We start from the raw sequence: 22,537 nt of genomic DNA, 5'->3' as shown, positions 1-22,537 counted from the left end.
CACCGAACCCCAGCGGTGGAATCACCCTGCAGCCCCCCACCACTCCGGCCGCTAGGGACGCCGCCGGTCATTCAGGCGGGAGAAGGAGCAGGGCCCTCCTAGCCCCTGATGACCTTCGAAGGCCCCCGCGCCAAAACGGTTGGGCCCACGCTCCCACTCCTCAGCACCCTCAGCTCGGCCTACCCCTCTGCTCGCCGCACATCCAGCAGGTCGGGCTTGCCGGCCTCCCGGGGGCTAACACTAACTCTAGGTGGGCTCCTGAGGGGCCCCACCCAAGGGGCCTGGCGCCTCAACGCCGGAGATTGGGGACCCGAGACCCAGCGCCGGACTCACCCTGCAGCCCCCCGCCACCTGGGCCGCTAGGGGGCCCGCCGGTCATTCAGGGCGTGAGAACGGGCAGGGCCCTCTGTGCCGCAGGCAACCTTCGAAGGCCCCCCCCCGCTCCAAAATGTTTGGGCCAAGGCTCCAGCTCGCCAGCGCCCTCACTCCGCTCGCCCCTCCACTCGCTGCACAGCGGGCATTTCGGGCCTGCCGGCATCCTTCTTGCTAACCCTAACCCTAGGTCAGTCCCCGAGAGGCCCCTGACAAGGGGCCTGGGGCTGCAACGCTGGGGATTGGGGACCCCCGAGCCCCAGGGCCAGACTACCACTGCTGCCGTCCACCACCTGGGCCACTAGGGGCGCTGTCTCTCATTCAGGGCTGGAGAAGGGGCAGGGCCCTCCGAGCCCCCGCGGACCTTCGATGGCCCCCGCCCCAAAGCGCTTGGGCCCACGTTCCCACTCCTCAGCGCCCTCAGCTCGGCCTGCCCCTCCGCTCGCTGCACATCCAGCAGATCGGGCTTGCCGGACTCCTGGGGGCTAACCCGACCTCTAGGTGGGCTCCTGAGGGGCCCCATCCAAGGGGCCTGGCGCCCTAACGCCGGGGATTGGGAAGCTCCAAACCCCAGCACTGGACTCACCCTGCAGCCCACCGCCACCTGGGCCGTAGGGGCGCCACCGGTCATTCAGGGCGGGAGAACGGGTAGGGCCCTCCGAGTCCCCGGCGAGCTTCGAAGGCCCCGTGCGCCAAAACACTTGGGCCCTCGCTCCATCTCTCCAGCGCCCTCCCCTCCGCCCCACCCCCCGCTCGCCACACCGCCGGTGGATCCTGCCTGCCGGCGTCCTGAGGGCTAATCCTAAACCTAGGTGGGCCCCCGAAGAGCCCATCCCAAGGGGCCTGGCACCGCAACTCCAGGCATTGGGGACCCCCAGCCCCAGGGCAAGACTAACACTGCTGCCCCTCCACCACCTGGGCACTCGGGGCGCTGCCGCTCATTCAGGGCTGGAGGAGGGGCAGGGCCCTCTGAGCCCCCGCCGACCTTTGATGGCCCCCCGCCCCAAAGCGCTTGGGCCCACGTTCCCACCAGTCAGCGCCCTCACCTCAAGCGGCCCCTCCGCTCGAAAGACTGCAGGCGGATCGGACCTGCCGGCCACCTGGGGGTAACCTTAACCCTAGGGCGGTCCCCGAGGGACCCCTCCAAGGGGCCTTGCGCAGCCACGCCGGGGATCCTGGACGTCTTAGCCCCAGGGCCGTACTCACCCTGCAGCCCCCTGGCACCCGGGCTGCTAGGGGCACCGCCGGTCATTCAGGCGGGAGAAGGGGCAGGGCCCTCCTATCCCCGACCTCCTTCGAAGGCCCCCGCGCCAAAACCTGTGGGCCCACGGTCCCGCTCTCCAGCTCCCTCCCCTCGGCCCGCCCCACCGCGAGCCACACAGCCAGGGGATTGGGCCTGAAGGCCTCCTGGGGGCTAACCCAAACCCTAGGTGGGTCCCCGAGGGGCCCATCCCAAGGGGCTTGGCGCCCCAACGCCGGCGATTGGGAACCTCCAAACCCCAGCGCTGGACTCACCCTGCAGCCCCCCGCCACCCGGGCCGCTAGGGGCGCCCCCCAGTCATTCAGGCGGGAGAAGGGGCAGGGCCCTCCGAGCCCCCGCCGACCTTCGACGGCCCCCCCGCCCCAAAGGGCTTGGGCCCACGTTCCCACTAGTCAGCGCCCTCACCTCAACCCGCCCCTCCGCTCGAAACACAGCAGGCGGATTGGACCTGCCGGACTCCTGGGGGCTAACCCGAACCCTAGGTGGGTCCCCGAGGGGCCCCTCCCAAGGGGCTTGGCGACCCAACGCCGGGGATTGGGAACCACCGAACCCCAGCGGTGGAATCACCCTGCAGCCCCCCACCACTCCGGCCGCTAGGGACGCCGCCGGTCATTCAGGCGGGAGAAGGAGCAGGGCCCTCCTAGCCCCTGATGACCTTCGAAGGCCCCCGCGCCAAAACGGTTGGGCCCACGCTCCCACTCCTCAGCACCCTCAGCTCGGCCTACCCCTCTGCTCGACGCACATCCAGCAGGTCGGGCTTGCCGGCCTCCCGGGGGCTAACACTAACTCTAGGTGGGCTCCTGAGGGGCCCCACCCAAGGGGCCTGGCGCCTCAACGCCGGAGATTGGGGACCCGAGACCCAGCGCCGGACTCACCCTGCAGCCCCCCGCCACCTGGGCCGCTAGGGGGCCCGCCGGTCATTCAGGGCGTGAGAACGGGCAGGGCCCTCTGTGCCGCAGGCAACCTTCGAAGGCCCCCCCCCGCTCCAAAATGTTTGGGCCAAGGCTCCAGCTCGCCAGCGCCCTCACTCCGCTCGCCCCTCCACTCGCTGCACAGCGGGCATTTCGGGCCTGCCGGCATCCTTCTTGCTAACCCTAACCCTAGGTCAGTCCCCGAGAGGCCCCTGACAAGGGGCCTGGGGCTGCAACGCTGGGGATTGGGGACCCCCGAGCCCCAGGGCCAGACTACCACTGCTGCCGTCCACCACCTGGGCCACTAGGGGCGCTGTCTCTCATTCAGGGCTGGAGAAGGGGCAGGGCCCTCCGAGCCCCCGCGGACCTTCGATGGCCCCCGCCCCAAAGCGCTTGGGCCCACGTTCCCACTCCTCAGCGCCCTCAGCTCGGCCTGCCCCTCCGCTCGCTGCACATCCAGCAGATCGGGCTTGCCGGACTCCTGGGGGCTAACCCGACCTCTAGGTGGGCTCCTGAGGGGCCCCATCCAAGGGGCCTGGCGCCCTAACGCCGGGGATTGGGAAGCTCCAAACCCCAGCACTGGACTCACCCTGCAGCCCACCGCCACCTGGGCCGTAGGGGCGCCACCGGTCATTCAGGGCGGGAGAACGGGTAGGGCCCTCCGAGTCCCCGGCGAGCTTCGAAGGCCCCGTGCGCCAAAACACTTGGGCCCTCGCTCCATCTCTCCAGCGCCCTCCCCTCCGCCCCACCCCCCGCTCGCCACACCGCCGGTGGATCCTGCCTGCCGGCGTCCTGAGGGCTAATCCTAAACCTAGGTGGGCCCCCGAAGAGCCCATCCCAAGGGGCCTGGCACCGCAACTCCAGGCATTGGGGACCCCCAGCCCCAGGGCAAGACTAACACTGCTGCCCCTCCACCACCTGGGCACTCGGGGCGCTGCCGCTCATTCAGGGCTGGAGGAGGGGCAGGGCCCTCTGAGCCCCCGCCGACCTTTGATGGCCCCCCGCCCCAAAGCGCTTGGGCCCACGTTCCCACCAGTCAGCGCCCTCACCTCAAGCGGCCCCTCCGCTCGAAAGACTGCAGGCGGATCGGACCTGCCGGCCACCTGGGGGTAACCTTAACCCTAGGGCGGTCCCCGAGGGACCCCTCCAAGGGGCCTTGCGCAGCCACGCCGGGGATCCTGGACGTCTTAGCCCCAGGGCCGTACTCACCCTGCAGCCCCCTGGCACCCGGGCTGCTAGGGGCACCGCCGGTCATTCAGGCGGGAGAAGGGGCAGGGCCCTCCTATCCCCGACCTCCTTCGAAGGCCCCCGCGCCAAAACCTGTGGGCCCACGGTCCCGCTCTCCAGCTCCCTCCCCTCGGCCCGCCCCACCGCGAGCCACACAGCCAGGGGATTGGGCCTGAAGGCCTCCTGGGGGCTAACCCAAACCCTAGGTGGGTCCCCGAGGGGCCCATCCCAAGGGGCTTGGCGCCCCAACGCCGGCGATTGGGAACCTCCAAACCCCAGCGCTGGACTCACCCTGCAGCCCCCCGCCACCCGGGCCGCTAGGGGCGCCCCCCAGTCATTCAGGCGGGAGAAGGGGCAGGGCCCTCCGAGCCCCCGCCGACCTTCGACGGCCCCCCCGCCCCAAAGGGCTTGGGCCCACGTTCCCACTAGTCAGCGCCCTCACCTCAACCCGCCCCTCCGCTCGAAACACAGCAGGCGGATTGGACCTGCCGGACTCCTGGGGGCTAACCCGAACCCTAGGTGGGTCCCCGAGGGGCCCCTCCCAAGGGGCTTGGCGACCCAACGCCGGGGATTGGGAACCACCGAACCCCAGCGGTGGAATCACCCTGCAGCCCCCCACCACTCCGGCCGCTAGGGACGCCGCCGGTCATTCAGGCGGGAGAAGGAGCAGGGCCCTCCTAGCCCCTGATGACCTTCGAAGGCCCCCGCGCCAAAACGGTTGGGCCCACGCTCCCACTCCTCAGCACCCTCAGCTCGGCCTACCCCTCTGCTCGCCGCACATCCAGCAGGTCGGGCTTGCCGGCCTCCCGGGGGCTAACACTAACTCTAGGTGGGCTCCTGAGGGGCCCCACCCAAGGGGCCTGGCGCCTCAACGCCGGAGATTGGGGACCCGAGACCCAGCGCCGGACTCACCCTGCAGCCCCCCGCCACCTGGGCCGCTAGGGGGCCCGCCGGTCATTCAGGGCGTGAGAACGGGCAGGGCCCTCTGTGCCGCAGGCAACCTTCGAAGGCCCCCCCGCTCCAAAATGTTTGGGCCAAGGCTCCAGCTCGCCAGCGCCCTCACTCCGCTCGCCCCTCCACTCGCTGCACAGCGGGCATTTCGGGCCTGCCGGCATCCTTCTTGCTAACCCTAACCCTAGGTCAGTCCCCGAGAGGCCCCTGACAAGGGGCCTGGGGCTGCAACGCTGGGGATTGGGGACCCCCGAGCCCCAGGGCCAGACTACCACTGCTGCCGTCCACCACCTGGGCCACTAGGGGCGCTGTCTCTCATTCAGGGCTGGAGAAGGGGCAGGGCCCTCCGAGCCCCCGCGGACCTTCGATGGCCCCCGCCCCAAAGCGCTTGGGCCCACGTTCCCACTCCTCAGCGCCCTCAGCTCGGCCTGCCCCTCCGCTCGCTGCACATCCAGCAGATCGGGCTTGCCGGACTCCTGGGGGCTAACCCGACCTCTAGGTGGGCTCCTGAGGGGCCCCATCCAAGGGGCCTGGCGCCCTAACGCCAGGGATTGGGAAGCTCCAAACCCCAGCACTGGACTCACCCTGCAGCCCACCACCACCTGGGCCGTAGGGGCGCCACCGGTCATTCAGGGCGGGAGAACGGGTAGGGCCCTCCGAGTCCCCGGCGAGCTTCGAAGGCCCCGTGCGCCAAAACACTTGGGCCCTCGCTCCATCTCTCCAGCGCCCTCCCCTCCGCCCCACCCCCCGCTCGCCACACCGCCGGTGGATCCTGCCTGCCGGCGTCCTGAGGGCTAATCCTAAACCTAGGTGGGCCCCCGAAGAGCCCATCCCAAGGGGCCTGGCACCGCAACTCCAGGCATTGGGGACCCCCAGCCCCAGGGCAAGACTAACACTGCTGCCCCTCCACCACCTGGGCACTCGGGGCGCTGCCGCTCATTCAGGGCTGGAGGAGGGGCAGGGCCCTCTGAGCCCCCGCCGACCTTTGATGGCCCCCCGCCCCAAAGCGCTTGGGCCCACGTTCCCACCAGTCAGCGCCCTCACCTCAAGCGGCCCCTCCGCTCGAAAGACTGCAGGCGGATCGGACCTGCCGGCCACCTGGGGGTAACCTTAACCCTAGGGCGGTCCCCGAGGGACCCCTCCAAGGGGCCTTGCGCAGCCACGCCGGGGATCCTGGACGTCTTAGCCCCAGGGCCGTACTCACCCTGCAGCCCCCTGGCACCCGGGCTGCTAGGGGCACCGCCGGTCATTCAGGCGGGAGAAGGGGCAGGGCCCTCCTATCCCCGACCTCCTTCGAAGGCCCCCGCGCCAAAACCTGTGGGCCCACGGTCCCGCTCTCCAGCTCCCTCCCCTCGGCCCGCCCCACCGCGAGCCACACAGCCAGGGGATTGGGCCTGAAGGCCTCCTGGGGGCTAACCCAAACCCTAGGTGGGTCCCCGAGGGGCCCATCCCAAGGGGCTTGGCGCCCCAACGCCGGCGATTGGGAACCTCCAAACCCCAGCGCTGGACTCACCCTGCAGCCCCCCGCCACCCGGGCCGCTAGGGGCGCCCCCCAGTCATTCAGGCGGGAGAAGGGGCAGGGCCCTCCGAGCCCCCGCCGACCTTCGACGGCCCCCCCGCCCCAAAGGGCTTGGGCCCACGTTCCCACTAGTCAGCGCCCTCACCTCAACCCGCCCCTCCGCTCGAAACACAGCAGGCGGATTGGACCTGCCGGACTCCTGGGGGCTAACCCGAACCCTAGGTGGGTCCCCGAGGGGCCCCTCCCAAGGGGCTTGGCGACCCAACGCCGGGGATTGGGAACCACCGAACCCCAGCGGTGGAATCACCCTGCAGCCCCCCACCACTCCGGCCGCTAGGGACGCCGCCGGTCATTCAGGCGGGAGAAGGAGCAGGGCCCTCCTAGCCCCTGATGACCTTCGAAGGCCCCCGCGCCAAAACGGTTGGGCCCACGCTCCCACTCCTCAGCACCCTCAGCTCGGCCTACCCCTCTGCTCGACGCACATCCAGCAGGTCGGGCTTGCCGGCCTCCCGGGGGCTAACACTAACTCTAGGTGGGCTCCTGAGGGGCCCCACCCAAGGGGCCTGGCGCCTCAACGCCGGAGATTGGGGACCCGAGACCCAGCGCCGGACTCACCCTGCAGCCCCCCGCCACCTGGGCCGCTAGGGGGCCCGCCGGTCATTCAGGGCGTGAGAACGGGCAGGGCCCTCTGTGCCGCAGGCAACCTTCGAAGGCCCCCCCCCGCTCCAAAATGTTTGGGCCAAGGCTCCAGCTCGCCAGCGCCCTCACTCCGCTCGCCCCTCCACTCGCTGCACAGCGGGCATTTCGGGCCTGCCGGCATCCTTCTTGCTAACCCTAACCCTAGGTCAGTCCCCGAGAGGCCCCTGACAAGGGGCCTGGGGCTGCAACGCTGGGGATTGGGGACCCCCGAGCCCCAGGGCCAGACTACCACTGCTGCCGTCCACCACCTGGGCCACTAGGGGCGCTGTCTCTCATTCAGGGCTGGAGAAGGGGCAGGGCCCTCCGAGCCCCCGCGGACCTTCGATGGCCCCCGCCCCAAAGCGCTTGGGCCCACGTTCCCACTCCTCAGCGCCCTCAGCTCGGCCTGCCCCTCCGCTCGCTGCACATCCAGCAGATCGGGCTTGCCGGACTCCTGGGGGCTAACCCGACCTCTAGGTGGGCTCCTGAGGGGCCCCATCCAAGGGGCCTGGCGCCCTAACGCCGGGGATTGGGAAGCTCCAAACCCCAGCACTGGACTCACCCTGCAGCCCACCGCCACCTGGGCCGTAGGGGCGCCACCGGTCATTCAGGGCGGGAGAACGGGTAGGGCCCTCCGAGTCCCCGGCGAGCTTCGAAGGCCCCGTGCGCCAAAACACTTGGGCCCTCGCTCCATCTCTCCAGCGCCCTCCCCTCCGCCCCACCCCCCGCTCGCCACACCGCCGGTGGATCCTGCCTGCCGGCGTCCTGAGGGCTAATCCTAAACCTAGGTGGGCCCCCGAAGAGCCCATCCCAAGGGGCCTGGCACCGCAACTCCAGGCATTGGGGACCCCCAGCCCCAGGGCAAGACTAACACTGCTGCCCCTCCACCACCTGGGCACTCGGGGCGCTGCCGCTCATTCAGGGCTGGAGGAGGGGCAGGGCCCTCTGAGCCCCCGCCGACCTTTGATGGCCCCCCGCCCCAAAGCGCTTGGGCCCACGTTCCCACCAGTCAGCGCCCTCACCTCAAGCGGCCCCTCCGCTCGAAAGACTGCAGGCGGATCGGACCTGCCGGCCACCTGGGGGTAACCTTAACCCTAGGGCGGTCCCCGAGGGACCCCTCCAAGGGGCCTTGCGCAGCCACGCCGGGGATCCTGGACGTCTTAGCCCCAGGGCCGTACTCACCCTGCAGCCCCCTGGCACCCGGGCTGCTAGGGGCACCGCCGGTCATTCAGGCGGGAGAAGGGGCAGGGCCCTCCTATCCCCGACCTCCTTCGAAGGCCCCCGCGCCAAAACCTGTGGGCCCACGGTCCCGCTCTCCAGCTCCCTCCCCTCGGCCCGCCCCACCGCGAGCCACACAGCCAGGGGATTGGGCCTGAAGGCCTCCTGGGGGCTAACCCAAACCCTAGGTGGGTCCCCGAGGGGCCCATCCCAAGGGGCTTGGCGCCCCAACGCCGGCGATTGGGAACCTCCAAACCCCAGCGCTGGACTCACCCTGCAGCCCCCCGCCACCCGGGCCGCTAGGGGCGCCCCCCAGTCATTCAGGCGGGAGAAGGGGCAGGGCCCTCCGAGCCCCCGCCGACCTTCGACGGCCCCCCCGCCCCAAAGGGCTTGGGCCCACGTTCCCACTAGTCAGCGCCCTCACCTCAACCCGCCCCTCCGCTCGAAACACAGCAGGCGGATTGGACCTGCCGGACTCCTGGGGGCTAACCCGAACCCTAGGTGGGTCCCCGAGGGGCCCCTCCCAAGGGGCTTGGCGACCCAACGCCGGGGATTGGGAACCACCGAACCCCAGCGGTGGAATCACCCTGCAGCCCCCCACCACTCCGGCCGCTAGGGACGCCGCCGGTCATTCAGGCGGGAGAAGGAGCAGGGCCCTCCTAGCCCCTGATGACCTTCGAAGGCCCCCGCGCCAAAACGGTTGGGCCCACGCTCCCACTCCTCAGCACCCTCAGCTCGGCCTACCCCTCTGCTCGCCGCACATCCAGCAGGTCGGGCTTGCCGGCCTCCCGGGGGCTAACACTAACTCTAGGTGGGCTCCTGAGGGGCCCCACCCAAGGGGCCTGGCGCCTCAACGCCGGAGATTGGGGACCCGAGACCCAGCGCCGGACTCACCCTGCAGCCCCCCGCCACCTGGGCCGCTAGGGGGCCCGCCGGTCATTCAGGGCGTGAGAACGGGCAGGGCCCTCTGTGCCGCAGGCAACCTTCGAAGGCCCCCCCGCTCCAAAATGTTTGGGCCAAGGCTCCAGCTCGCCAGCGCCCTCACTCCGCTCGCCCCTCCACTCGCTGCACAGCGGGCATTTCGGGCCTGCCGGCATCCTTCTTGCTAACCCTAACCCTAGGTCAGTCCCCGAGAGGCCCCTGACAAGGGGCCTGGGGCTGCAACGCTGGGGATTGGGGACCCCCGAGCCCCAGGGCCAGACTACCACTGCTGCCGTCCACCACCTGGGCCACTAGGGGCGCTGTCTCTCATTGAGGGCTGGAGAAGGGGCAGGGCCCTCCGAGCCCCCGCGGACCTTCGATGGCCCCCGCCCCAAAGCGCTTGGGCCCACGTTCCCACTCCTCAGCGCCCTCAGCTCGGCCTGCCCCTCCGCTCGCTGCACATCCAGCAGATCGGGCTTGCCGGACTCCTGGGGGCTAACCCGACCTCTAGGTGGGCTCCTGAGGGGCCCCATCCAAGGGGCCTGGCGCCCTAACGCCAGGGATTGGGAAGCTCCAAACCCCAGCACTGGACTCACCCTGCAGCCCACCACCACCTGGGCCGTAGGGGCGCCACCGGTCATTCAGGGCGGGAGAACGGGTAGGGCCCTCCGAGTCCCCGGCGAGCTTCGAAGGCCCCGTGCGCCAAAACACTTGGGCCCTCGCTCCATCTCTCCAGCGCCCTCCCCTCCGCCCCACCCCCCGCTCGCCACACCGCCGGTGGATCCTGCCTGCCGGCGTCCTGAGGGCTAATCCTAAACCTAGGTGGGCCCCCGAAGAGCCCATCCCAAGGGGCCTGGCACCGCAACTCCAGGCATTGGGGACCCCCAGCCCCAGGGCAAGACTAACACTGCTGCCCCTCCACCACCTGGGCACTCGGGGCGCTGCCGCTCATTCAGGGCTGGAGGAGGGGCAGGGCCCTCTGAGCCCCCGCCGACCTTTGATGGCCCCCCGCCCCAAAGCGCTTGGGCCCACGTTCCCACCAGTCAGCGCCCTCACCTCAAGCGGCCCCTCCGCTCGAAAGACTGCAGGCGGATCGGACCTGCCGGCCACCTGGGGGTAACCTTAACCCTAGGGCGGTCCCCGAGGGACCCCTCCAAGGGGCCTTGCGCAGCCACGCCGGGGATCCTGGACGTCTTAGCCCCAGGGCCGTACTCACCCTGCAGCCCCCTGGCACCCGGGCTGCTAGGGGCACCGCCGGTCATTCAGGCGGGAGAAGGGGCAGGGCCCTCCTATCCCCGACCTCCTTCGAAGGCCCCCGCGCCAAAACCTGTGGGCCCACGGTCCCGCTCTCCAGCTCCCTCCCCTCGGCCCGCCCCACCGCGAGCCACACAGCCAGGGGATTGGGCCTGAAGGCCTCCTGGGGGCTAACCCAAACCCTAGGTGGGTCCCCGAGGGGCCCATCCCAAGGGGCTTGGCGCCCCAACGCCGGCGATTGGGAACCTCCAAACCCCAGCGCTGGACTCACCCTGCAGCCCCCCGCCACCCGGGCCGCTAGGGGCGCCCCCCAGTCATTCAGGCGGGAGAAGGGGCAGGGCCCTCCGAGCCCCCGCCGACCTTCGACGGCCCCCCCGCCCCAAAGGGCTTGGGCCCACGTTCCCACTAGTCAGCGCCCTCACCTCAACCCGCCCCTCCGCTCGAAACACAGCAGGCGGATTGGACCTGCCGGACTCCTGGGGGCTAACCCGAACCCTAGGTGGGTCCCCGAGGGGCCCCTCCCAAGGGGCTTGGCGACCCAACGCCGGGGATTGGGAACCACCGAACCCCAGCGGTGGAATCACCCTGCAGCCCCCCACCACTCCGGCCGCTAGGGACGCCGCCGGTCATTCAGGCGGGAGAAGGAGCAGGGCCCTCCTAGCCCCTGATGACCTTCGAAGGCCCCCGCGCCAAAACGGTTGGGCCCACGCTCCCACTCCTCAGCACCCTCAGCTCGGCCTACCCCTCTGCTCGCCGCACATCCAGCAGGTCGGGCTTGCCGGCCTCCCGGGGGCTAACACTAACTCTAGGTGGGCTCCTGAGGGGCCCCACCCAAGGGGCCTGGCGCCTCAACGCCGGAGATTGGGGACCCGAGACCCAGCGCCGGACTCACCCTGCAGCCCCCCGCCACCTGGGCCGCTAGGGGGCCCGCCGGTCATTCAGGGCGTGAGAACGGGCAGGGCCCTCTGTGCCGCAGGCAACCTTCGAAGGCCCCCCCGCTCCAAAATGTTTGGGCCAAGGCTCCAGCTCGCCAGCGCCCTCACTCCGCTCGCCCCTCCACTCGCTGCACAGCGGGCATTTCGGGCCTGCCGGCATCCTTCTTGCTAACCCTAACCCTAGGTCAGTCCCCGAGAGGCCCCTGACAAGGGGCCTGGGGCTGCAACGCTGGGGATTGGGGACCCCCGAGCCCCAGGGCCAGACTACCACTGCTGCCGTCCACCACCTGGGCCACTAGGGGCGCTGTCTCTCATTGAGGGCTGGAGAAGGGGCAGGGCCCTCCGAGCCCCCGCGGACCTTCGATGGCCCCCGCCCCAAAGCGCTTGGGCCCACGTTCCCACTCCTCAGCGCCCTCAGCTCGGCCTGCCCCTCCGCTCGCTGCACATCCAGCAGATCGGGCTTGCCGGACTCCTGGGGGCTAACCCGACCTCTAGGTGGGCTCCTGAGGGGCCCCATCCAAGGGGCCTGGCGCCCTAACGCCGGGGATTGGGAAGCTCCAAACCCCAGCACTGGACTCACCCTGCAGCCCACCGCCACCTGGGCCGTAGGGGCGCCACCGGTCATTCAGGGCGGGAGAACGGGTAGGGCCCTCCGAGTCCCCGGCGAGCTTCGAAGGCCCCGTGCGCCAAAACACTTGGGCCCTCGCTCCATCTCTCCAGCGCCCTCCCCTCCGCCCCACCCCCCGCTCGCCACACCGCCGGTGGATCCTGCCTGCCGGCGTCCTGAGGGCTAATCCTAAACCTAGGTGGGCCCCCGAAGAGCCCATCCCAAGGGGCCTGGCACCGCAACTCCAGGCATTGGGGACCCCCAGCCCCAGGGCAAGACTAACACTGCTGCCCCTCCACCACCTGGGCACTCGGGGCGCTGCCGCTCATTCAGGGCTGGAGGAGGGGCAGGGCCCTCTGAGCCCCCGCCGACCTTTGATGGCCCCCCGCCCCAAAGCGCTTGGGCCCACGTTCCCACCAGTCAGCGCCCTCACCTCAAGCGGCCCCTCCGCTCGAAAGACTGCAGGCGGATCGGACCTGCCGGCCACCTGGGGGTAACCTTAACCCTAGGGCGGTCCCCGAGGGACCCCTCCAAGGGGCCTTGCGCAGCCACGCCGGGGATCCTGGACGTCTTAGCCCCAGGGCCGTACTCACCCTGCAGCCCCCTGGCACCCGGGCTGCTAGGGGCACCGCCGGTCATTCAGGCGGGAGAAGGGGCAGGGCCCTCCTATCCCCGACCTCCTTCGAAGGCCCCCGCGCCAAAACCTGTGGGCCCACGGTCCCGCTCTCCAGCTCCCTCCCCTCGGCCCGCCCCACCGCGAGCCACACAGCCAGGGGATTGGGCCTGAAGGCCTCCTGGGGGCTAACCCAAACCCTAGGTGGGTCCCCGAGGGGCCCATCCCAAGGGGCTTGGCGCCCCAACGCCGGCGATTGGGAACCTCCAAACCCCAGCGCTGGACTCACCCTGCAGCCCCCCGCCACCCGGGCCGCTAGGGGCGCCCCCCAGTCATTCAGGCGGGAGAAGGGGCAGGGCCCTCCGAGCCCCCGCCGACCTTCGACGGCCCCCCCGCCCCAAAGGGCTTGGGCCCACGTTCCCACTAGTCAGCGCCCTCACCTCAACCCGCCCCTCCGCTCGAAACACAGCAGGCGGATTGGACCTGCCGGACTCCTGGGGGCTAACCCGAACCCTAGGTGGGTCCCCGAGGGGCCCCTCCCAAGGGGCTTGGCGACCCAACGCCGGGGATTGGGAACCACCGAACCCCAGCGGTGGAATCACCCTGCAGCCCCCCACCACTCCGGCCGCTAGGGACGCCGCCGGTCATTCAGGCGGGAGAAGGAGCAGGGCCCTCCTAGCCCCTGATGACCTTCGAAGGCCCCCGCGCCAAAACGGTTGGGCCCACGCTCCCACTCCTCAGCACCCTCAGCTCGGCCTACCCCTCTGCTCGACGCACATCCAGCAGGTCGGGCTTGCCGGCCTCCCGGGGGCTAACACTAACTCTAGGTGGGCTCCTGAGGGGCCCCACCCAAGGGGCCTGGCGCCTCAACGCCGGAGATTGGGGACCCGAGACCCAGCGCCGGACTCACCCTGCAGCCCCCCGCCACCTGGGCCGCTAGGGGGCCCGCCGGTCATTCAGGGCGTGAGAACGGGCAGGGCCCTCTGTGCCGCAGGCAACCTTCGAAGGCCCCCCCCCCCGCTCCAAAATGTTTGGGCCAAGGCTCCAGCTCGCCAGCGCCCTCACTCCGCTCGCCCCTCCACTCGCTGCACAGCGGGCATTTCGGGCCTGCCGGCATCCTTCTTGCTAACCCTAACCCTAGGTCAGTCCCCGAGAGGCCCCTGACAAGGGGCCTGGGGCTGCAACGCTGGGGATTGGGGACCCCCGAGCCCCAGGGCCAGACTACCACTGCTGCCGTCCACCACCTGGGCCACTAGGGGCGCTGTCTCTCATTCAGGGCTGGAGAAGGGGCAGGGCCCTCCGAGCCCCCGCGGACCTTCGATGGCCCCCGCCCCAAAGCGCTTGGGCCCACGTTCCCACTCCTCAGCGCCCTCAGCTCGGCCTGCCCCTCCGCTCGCTGCACATCCAGCAGATCGGGCTTGCCGGACTCCTGGGGGCTAACCCGACCTCTAGGTGGGCTCCTGAGGGGCCCCATCCAAGGGGCCTGGCGCCCTAACGCCGGGGATTGGGAAGCTCCAAACCCCAGCACTGGACTCACCCTGCAGCCCACCGCCACCTGGGCCGTAGGGGCGCCACCGGTCATTCAGGGCGGGAGAACGGGTAGGGCCCTCCGAGTCCCCGGCGAGCTTCGAAGGCCCCGTGCGCCAAAACACTTGGGCCCTCGCTCCATCTCTCCAGCGCCCTCCCCTCCGCCCCACCCCCCGCTCGCCACACCGCCGGTGGATCCTGCCTGCCGGCGTCCTGAGGGCTAATCCTAAACCTAGGTGGGCCCCCGAAGAGCCCATCCCAAGGGGCCTGGCACCGCAACTCCAGGCATTGGGGACCCCCAGCCCCAGGGCAAGACTAACACTGCTGCCCCTCCACCACCTGGGCACTCGGGGCGCTGCCGCTCATTCAGGGCTGGAGGAGGGGCAGGGCCCTCTGAGCCCCCGCCGACCTTTGATGGCCCCCCGCCCCAAAGCGCTTGGGCCCACGTTCCCACCAGTCAGCGCCCTCACCTCAAGCGGCCCCTCCGCTCGAAAGACTGCAGGCGGATCGGACCTGCCGGCCACCTGGGGGTAACCTTAACCCTAGGGCGGTCCCCGAGGGACCCCTCCAAGGGGCCTTGCGCAGCCACGCCGGGGATCCTGGACGTCTTAGCCCCAGGGCCGTACTCACCCTGCAGCCCCCTGGCACCCGGGCTGCTAGGGGCACCGCCGGTCATTCAGGCGGGAGAAGGGGCAGGGCCCTCCTATCCCCGACCTCCTTCGAAGGCCCCCGCGCCAAAACCTGTGGGCCCACGGTCCCGCTCTCCAGCTCCCTCCCCTCGGCCCGCCCCACCGCGAGCCACACAGCCAGGGGATTGGGCCTGAAGGCCTCCTGGGGGCTAACCCAAACCCTAGGTGGGTCCCCGAGGGGCCCATCCCAAGGGGCTTGGCGCCCCAACGCCGGCGATTGGGAACCTCCAAACCCCAGCGCTGGACTCACCCTGCAGCCCCCCGCCACCCGGGCCGCTAGGGGCGCCCCCCAGTCATTCAGGCGGGAGAAGGGGCAGGGCCCTCCGAGCCCCCGCCGACCTTCGACGGCCCCCCCGCCCCAAAGGGCTTGGGCCCACGTTCCCACTAGTCAGCGCCCTCACCTCAACCCGCCCCTCCGCTCGAAACACAGCAGGCGGATTGGACCTGCCGGACTCCTGGGGGCTAACCCGAACCCTAGGTGGGTCCCCGAGGGGCCCCTCCCAAGGGGCTTGGCGACCCAACGCCGGGGATTGGGAACCACCGAACCCCAGCGGTGGAATCACCCTGCAGCCCCCCACCACTCCGGCCGCTAGGGACGCCGCCGGTCATTCAGGCGGGAGAAGGAGCAGGGCCCTCCTAGCCCCTGATGACCTTCGAAGGCCCCCGCGCCAAAACGGTTGGGCCCACGCTCCCACTCCTCAGCACCCTCAGCTCGGCCTACCCCTCTGCTCGACGCACATCCAGCAGGTCGGGCTTGCCGGCCTCCCGGGGGCTAACACTAACTCTAGGTGGGCTCCTGAGGGGCCCCACCCAAGGGGCCTGGCGCCTCAACGCCGGAGATTGGGGACCCGAGACCCAGCGCCGGACTCACCCTGCAGCCCCCCGCCACCTGGGCCGCTAGGGGGCCCGCCGGTCATTCAGGGCGTGAGAACGGGCAGGGCCCTCTGTGCCGCAGGCAACCTTCGAAGGCCCCCCCCCCCGCTCCAAAATGTTTGGGCCAAGGCTCCAGCTCGCCAGCGCCCTCACTCCGCTCGCCCCTCCACTCGCTGCACAGCGGGCATTTCGGGCCTGCCGGCATCCTTCTTGCTAACCCTAACCCTAGGTCAGTCCCCGAGAGGCCCCTGACAAGGGGCCTGGGGCTGCAACGCTGGGGATTGGGGACCCCCGAGCCCCAGGGCCAGACTACCACTGCTGCCGTCCACCACCTGGGCCACTAGGGGCGCTGTCTCTCATTGAGGGCTGGAGAAGGGGCAGGGCCCTCCGAGCCCCCGCGGACCTTCGATGGCCCCCGCCCCAAAGCGCTTGGGCCCACGTTCCCACTCCTCAGCGCCCTCAGCTCGGCCTGCCCCTCCGCTCGCTGCACATCCAGCAGATCGGGCTTGCCGGACTCCTGGGGGCTAACCCGACCTCTAGGTGGGCTCCTGAGGGGCCCCATCCAAGGGGCCTGGCGCCCTAACGCCGGGGATTGGGAAGCTCCAAACCCCAGCACTGGACTCACCCTGCAGCCCACCGCCACCTGGGCCGTAGGGGCGCCACCGGTCATTCAGGGCGGGAGAACGGGTAGGGCCCTCCGAGTCCCCGGCGAGCTTCGAAGGCCCCGTGCGCCAAAACACTTGGGCCCTCGCTCCATCTCTCCAGCGCCCTCCCCTCCGCCCCACCCCCCGCTCGCCACACCGCCGGTGGATCCTGCCTGCCGGCGTCCTGAGGGCTAATCCTAAACCTAGGTGGGCCCCCGAAGAGCCCATCCCAAGGGGCCTGGCACCGCAACTCCAGGCATTGGGGACCCCCAGCCCCAGGGCAAGACTAACACTGCTGCCCCTCCACCACCTGGGCACTCGGGGCGCTGCCGCTCATTCAGGGCTGGAGGAGGGGCAGGGCCCTCTGAGCCCCCGCCGACCTTTGATGGCCCCCCGCCCCAAAGCGCTTGGGCCCACGTTCCCACCAGTCAGCGCCCTCACCTCAAGCGGCCCCTCCGCTCGAAAGACTGCAGGCGGATCGGACCTGCCGGCCACCTGGGGGTAACCTTAACCCTAGGGCGGTCCCCGAGGGACCCCTCCAAGGGGCCTTGCGCAGCCACGCCGGGGATCCTGGACGTCTTAGCCCCAGGGCCGTACTCACCCTGCAGCCCCCTGGCACCCGGGCTGCTAGGGGCACCGCCGGTCATTCAGGCGGGAGAAGGGGCAGGGCCCTCCTATCCCCGACCTCCTTCGAAGGCCCCCGCGCCAAAACCTGTGGGCCCACGGTCCCGCTCTCCAGCTCCCTCCCCTCGGCCCGCCCCACCGCGAGCCACACAGCCAGGGGATTGGGCCTGAAGGCCTCCTGGGGGCTAACCCAAACCCTAGGTGGGTCCCCGAGGGGCCCATCCCAAGGGGCTTGGCGCCCCAACGCCGGCGATTGGGAACCTCCAAACCCCAGCGCTGGACTCACCCTGCAGCCCCCCGCCACCCGGGCCGCTAGGGGCGCCCCCCAGTCATTCAGGCGGGAGAAGGGGCAGGGCCCTCCGAGCCCCCGCCGACCTTCGAAGGCCCCCCCGCCCCAAAGGGCTTGGGCCCACGTTCCCACTAGTCAGCGCCCTCACCTCAACCCGCCCCTCCGCTCGAAACACAGCAGGCGGATTGGACCTGCCGGACTCCTGGGGGCTAACCCGAACCCTAGGTGGGTCCCCAGGGGCCCCTCCCAAGGGGCTTGGCGACCCAACGCCGGGGATTGGGAACCACCGAACCCCAGCGGTGGAATCACCCTGCAGCCCCCCACCACTCCGGCCGCTAGGGACGCCGCCGGTCATTCAGGCGGGAGAAGGAGCAGGGCCCTCCTAGCCCCTGATGACCTTCGAAGGCCCCCGCGCCAAAACGGTTGGGCCCACGCTCCCACTCCTCAGCACCCTCAGCTCGGCCTACCCCTCTGCTCGCCGCACATCCAGCAGGTCGGGCTTGCCGGCCTCCCGGGGGCTAACACTAACTCTAGGTGGGCTCCTGAGGGGCCCCACCCAAGGGGCCTGGCGCCTCAACGCCGGAGATTGGGGACCCGAGACCCAGCGCCGGACTCACCCTGCAGTCCCCCGCCACCTGGGCCGCTAGGGGGCCCGCCGGTCATTCAGGTCGTGAGAACGGGCAGGGCCCTCTGTGCCGCAGGCAACCTTCGAAGGCCCCCCCCCGCTCCAAAATGTTTGGGCCAAGGCTCCAGCTCGCCAGCGCCCTCACTCCGCTCGCCCCTCCACTCGCTGCACAGCGGGCATTTCGGGCCTGCCGGCATCCTTCTTGCTAACCCTAACCCTAGGTCAGTCCCCGAGAGGCCCCTGACAAGGGGCCTGGGGCTGCAACGCTGGGGATTGGGGACCCCCGAGCCCCAGGGCCAGACTACCACTGCTGCCGTCCACCACCTGGGCCACTAGGGGCGCTGTCTCTCATTCAGGGCTGGAGAAGGGGCAGGGCCCTCCGAGCCCCCGCGGACCTTCGATGGCCCCCGCCCCAAAGCGCTTGGGCCCACGTTCCCACTCCTCAGCGCCCTCAGCTCGGCCTGCCCCTCCGCTCGCTGCACATCCAGCAGATCGGGCTTGCCGGACTCCTGGGGGCTAACCCGACCTCTAGGTGGGCTCCTGAGGGGCCCCATCCAAGGGGCCTGGCGCCCTAACGCCGGGGATTGGGAAGCTCCAAACCCCAGCACTGGACTCACCCTGCAGCCCACCGCCACCTGGGCCGTAGGGGCGCCACCGGTCATTCAGGGCGGGAGAACGGGTAGGGCCCTCCGAGTCCCCGGCGAGCTTCGAAGGCCCCGTGCGCCAAAACACTTGGGCCCTCGCTCCATCTCTCCAGCGCCCTCCCCTCCGCCCCACCCCCCGCTCGCCACACCGCCGGTGGATCCTGCCTGCCGGCGTCCTGAGGGCTAATCCTAAACCTAGGTGGGCCCCCGAAGAGCCCATCCCAAGGGGCCTGGCACCGCAACTCCAGGCATTGGGGACCCCCAGCCCCAGGGCAAGACTAACACTGCTGCCCCTCCACCACCTGGGCACTCGGGGCGCTGCCGCTCATTCAGGGCTGGAGGAGGGGCAGGGCCCTCTGAGCCCCCGCCGACCTTTGATGGCCCCCCGCCCCAAAGCGCTTGGGCCCACGTTCCCACCAGTCAGCGCCCTCACCTCAAGCGGCCCCTCCGCTCGAAAGACTGCAGGCGGATCGGACCTGCCGGCCACCTGGGGGTAACCTTAACCCTAGGGCGGTCCCCGAGGGACCCCTCCAAGGGGCCTTGCGCAGCCACGCCGGGGATCCTGGACGTCTTAGCCCCAGGGCCGTACTCACCCTGCAGCCCCCTGGCACCCGGGCTGCTAGGGGCACCGCCGGTCATTCAGGCGGGAGAAGGGGCAGGGCCCTCCTATCCCCGACCTCCTTCGAAGGCCCCCGCGCCAAAACCTGTGGGCCCACGGTCCCGCTCTCCAGCTCCCTCCCCTCGGCCCGCCCCACCGCGAGCCACACAGCCAGGGGATTGGGCCTGAAGGCCTCCTGGGGGCTAACCCAAACCCTAGGTGGGTCCCCGAGGGGCCCATCCCAAGGGGCTTGGCGCCCCAACGCCGGCGATTGGGAACCTCCAAACCCCAGCGCTGGACTCACCCTGCAGCCCCCCGCCACCCGGGCCGCTAGGGGCGCCCCCCAGTCATTCAGGCGGGAGAAGGGGCAGGGCCCTCCGAGCCCCCGCCGACCTTCGACGGCCCCCCCGCCCCAAAGGGCTTGGGCCCACGTTCCCACTAGTCAGCGCCCTCACCTCAACCCGCCCCTCCGCTCGAAACACAGCAGGCGGATTGGACCTGCCGGACTCCTGGGGGCTAACCCGAACCCTAGGTGGGTCCCCGAGGGGCCCCTCCCAAGGGGCTTGGCGACCCAACGCCGGGGATTGGGAACCACCGAACCCCAGCGGTGGAATCACCCTGCAGCCCCCCACCACTCCGGCCGCTAGGGACGCCGCCGGTCATTCAGGCGGGAGAAGGAGCAGGGCCCTCCTAGCCCCTGATGACCTTCGAAGGCCCCCGCGCCAAAACGGTTGGGCCCACGCTCCCACTCCTCAGCACCCTCAGCTCGGCCTACCCCTCTGCTCGCCGCACATCCAGCAGGTCGGGCTTGCCGGCCTCCCGGGGGCTAACACTAACTCTAGGTGGGCTCCTGAGGGGCCCCACCCAAGGGGCCTGGCGCCTCAACGCCGGAGATTGGGGACCCGAGACCCAGCGCCGGACTCACCCTGCAGCCCCCCGCCACCTGGGCCGCTAGGGGGCCCGCCGGTCATTCAGGGCGTGAGAACGGGCAGGGCCCTCTGTGCCGCAGGCAACCTTCGAAGGCCCCCCCCGCTCCAAAATGTTTGGGCCAAGGCTCCAGCTCGCCAGCGCCCTCACTCCGCTCGCCCCTCCACTCGCTGCACAGCGGGCATTTCGGGCCTGCCGGCATCCTTCTTGCTAACCTAACCCTAGGTCAGTCCCCGAGAGGCCCCTGACAAGGGGCCTGGGGCTGCAACGCTGGGGATTGGGGACCCCCGAGCCCCAGGGCCAGACTACCACTGCTGCCGTCCACCACCTGGGCCACTAGGGGCGCTGTCTCTCATTGAGGGCTGGAGAAGGGGCAGGGCCCTCCGAGCCCCCGCGGACCTTCCATGGCCCCCGCCCCAAAGCGCTTGGGCCCACGTTCCCACTCCTCAGCGCCCTCATCTCGGCCTGCCCCTCCGCTCGCTGCACATCCAGCAGATCGGGCTTGCCGGACTCCTGGGGGCTAACCCGACCTCTAGGTGGGCTCCTGAGGGGCCCCATCCAAGGGGCCTGGCGCCCTAACGCCGGGGATTGGGAAGCTCCAAACCCCAGCACTGGACTCACCCTGCAGCCCACCGCCACCTGGGCCGTAGGGGCGCCACCGGTCATTCAGGGCGGGAGAACGGGTAGGGCCCTCCGAGTCCCCGGTGAGCTTCGAAGGCCCCGTGCGCCAAAACACTTGGGCCCTCGCTCCATCTCTCCAGCGTCCTCCCCTCCGCCCCACCCCCCGCTCGCCACACCGCCGGTGGATCCTGCCTGCCGGCGTCCTGAGGGCTAATCCTAAACCTAGGTGGGCCCCCGAAGAGCCCATCCCAAGGGGCCTGGCACCGCAACTCCAGGCATTGGGGACCCCCAGCCCCAGGGCAAGACTAACACTGCTGCCCCTCCACCACCTGGGCACTCGGGGCGCTGCCGCTCATTCAGGGCTGGAGGAGGGGCAGGGCCCTCTGAGCCCCCGCCGACCTTTGATGGCCCCCCGCCCCAAAGCGCTTGGGCCCACGTTCCCACCAGTCAGCGCCCTCACCTCAAGCGGCCCCTCCGCTCGAAAGACAGCAGGCGGATCGGACCTGCCGGCCACCTGGGGGTAACCTTAACCCTAGGGCGGTCCCCGAGGGACCCCTCCAAGGGGCCTTGCGCAGCCACGCCGGGGATCCTGGACGTCTTAGCCCCAGGGCCGTACTCACCCTGCAGCCCCCTGGCACCCGGGCTGCTAGGGGCACCGCCGGTCATTCAGGCGGGAGAAGGGGCAGGGCCCTCCTATCCCCGACCTCCTTCGAAGGCCCCCGCGCCAAAACCTGTGGACCCACGGTCCCGCTCTCCAGCTCCCTCCCCTCGGCCCGCCCCACCGCGAGCCACACAGCCAGGGGATTGGGCCTGAAGGCCTCCTGGGGGCTAACCCAAACCCTAGGTGGGTCCCCGAGGGGCCCATCCCAAGGGGCTTGGCGCCCCAACGCCGGCGATTGGGAACCTCCAAACCCCAGCGCTGGACTCACCCTGCAGCCCCCCGCCACCCGGGCCGCTAGGGGCGCCCCCCAGTCATTCAGGCGGGAGAAGGGGCAGGGCCCTCCGAGCCCCCGCCGACCTTCGACGGCCCCCCCGCCCCAAAGGGCTTGGGCCCACGTTCCCACTAGTCAGCGCCCTCACCTCAACCCGCCCCTCCGCTCGAAACACAGCAGGCGGATTGGACCTGCCGGACTCCTGGGGGCTAACCCGAACCCTAGGTGGGTCCCCGAGGGGCCCCTCCCAAGGGGCTTGGCGACCCAACGCCGGGGATTGGGAACCACCGAACCCCAGCGGTGGAATCACCCTGCAGCCCCCCACCACTCCGGCCGCTAGGGACGCCGCTGGTCATTCAGGCGGGAGAAGGAGCAGGGCCCTCCTAGCCCCTGATGACCTTCGAAGGCCCCCGCGCCAAAACGGTTGGGCCCACGCTCCCACTCCTCAGCACCCTCAGCTCGGCCTACCCCTCTGCTCGCCGCACATCCAGCAGGTCGGGCTTGCCGGCCTCCCGGGGGCTAACACTAACTCTAGGTGGGCTCCTGAGGGGCCCCACCCAAGGGGCCTGGCGCCTCAACGCCGGAGATTGGGGACCCGAGACCCAGCGCCAGACTCACCCTGCAGCCCCCCGCCACCTGGGCCGCTAGGGGGCCCGCCGGTCATTCAGGGCGTGAGAACGGGCAGGGCCCTCTGTGCCGCAGGCAACCTTCGAAGGCCCCCCCCCCCCGCTCCAAAATGTTTGGGCCAAGGCTCCAGCTCGCCAGCGCCCTCACTCCGCTCGCCCCTCCACTCGCTGCACAGCGGGCATTTCGGGCCTGCCGGCATCCTTCTTGCTAACCCTAACCCTAGGTCAGTCCCCGAGAGGCCCCTGACAAGGGGCCTGGGGCTGCAACGCTGGGGATTGGGGACCCCCGAGCCCCAGGGCCAGACTACCACTGCTGCCGTCCACCACCTGGGCCACTAGGGGCGCTGTCTCTCATTGAGGGCTGGAGAAGGGGCAGGGCCCTCCGAGCCCCCGCGGACCTTCCATGGCCCCCGCCCCAAAGCGCTTGGGCCCACGTTCCCACTCCTCAGCG

This window comes from Ursus arctos, unplaced genomic scaffold (assembly GCF_023065955.2).
Source record: "Ursus arctos isolate Adak ecotype North America unplaced genomic scaffold, UrsArc2.0 scaffold_31, whole genome shotgun sequence".
Taxonomy (NCBI): domain Eukaryota; kingdom Metazoa; phylum Chordata; class Mammalia; order Carnivora; family Ursidae; genus Ursus; species Ursus arctos.
Note: the sequence above shows the minus strand (reverse complement) of the source record.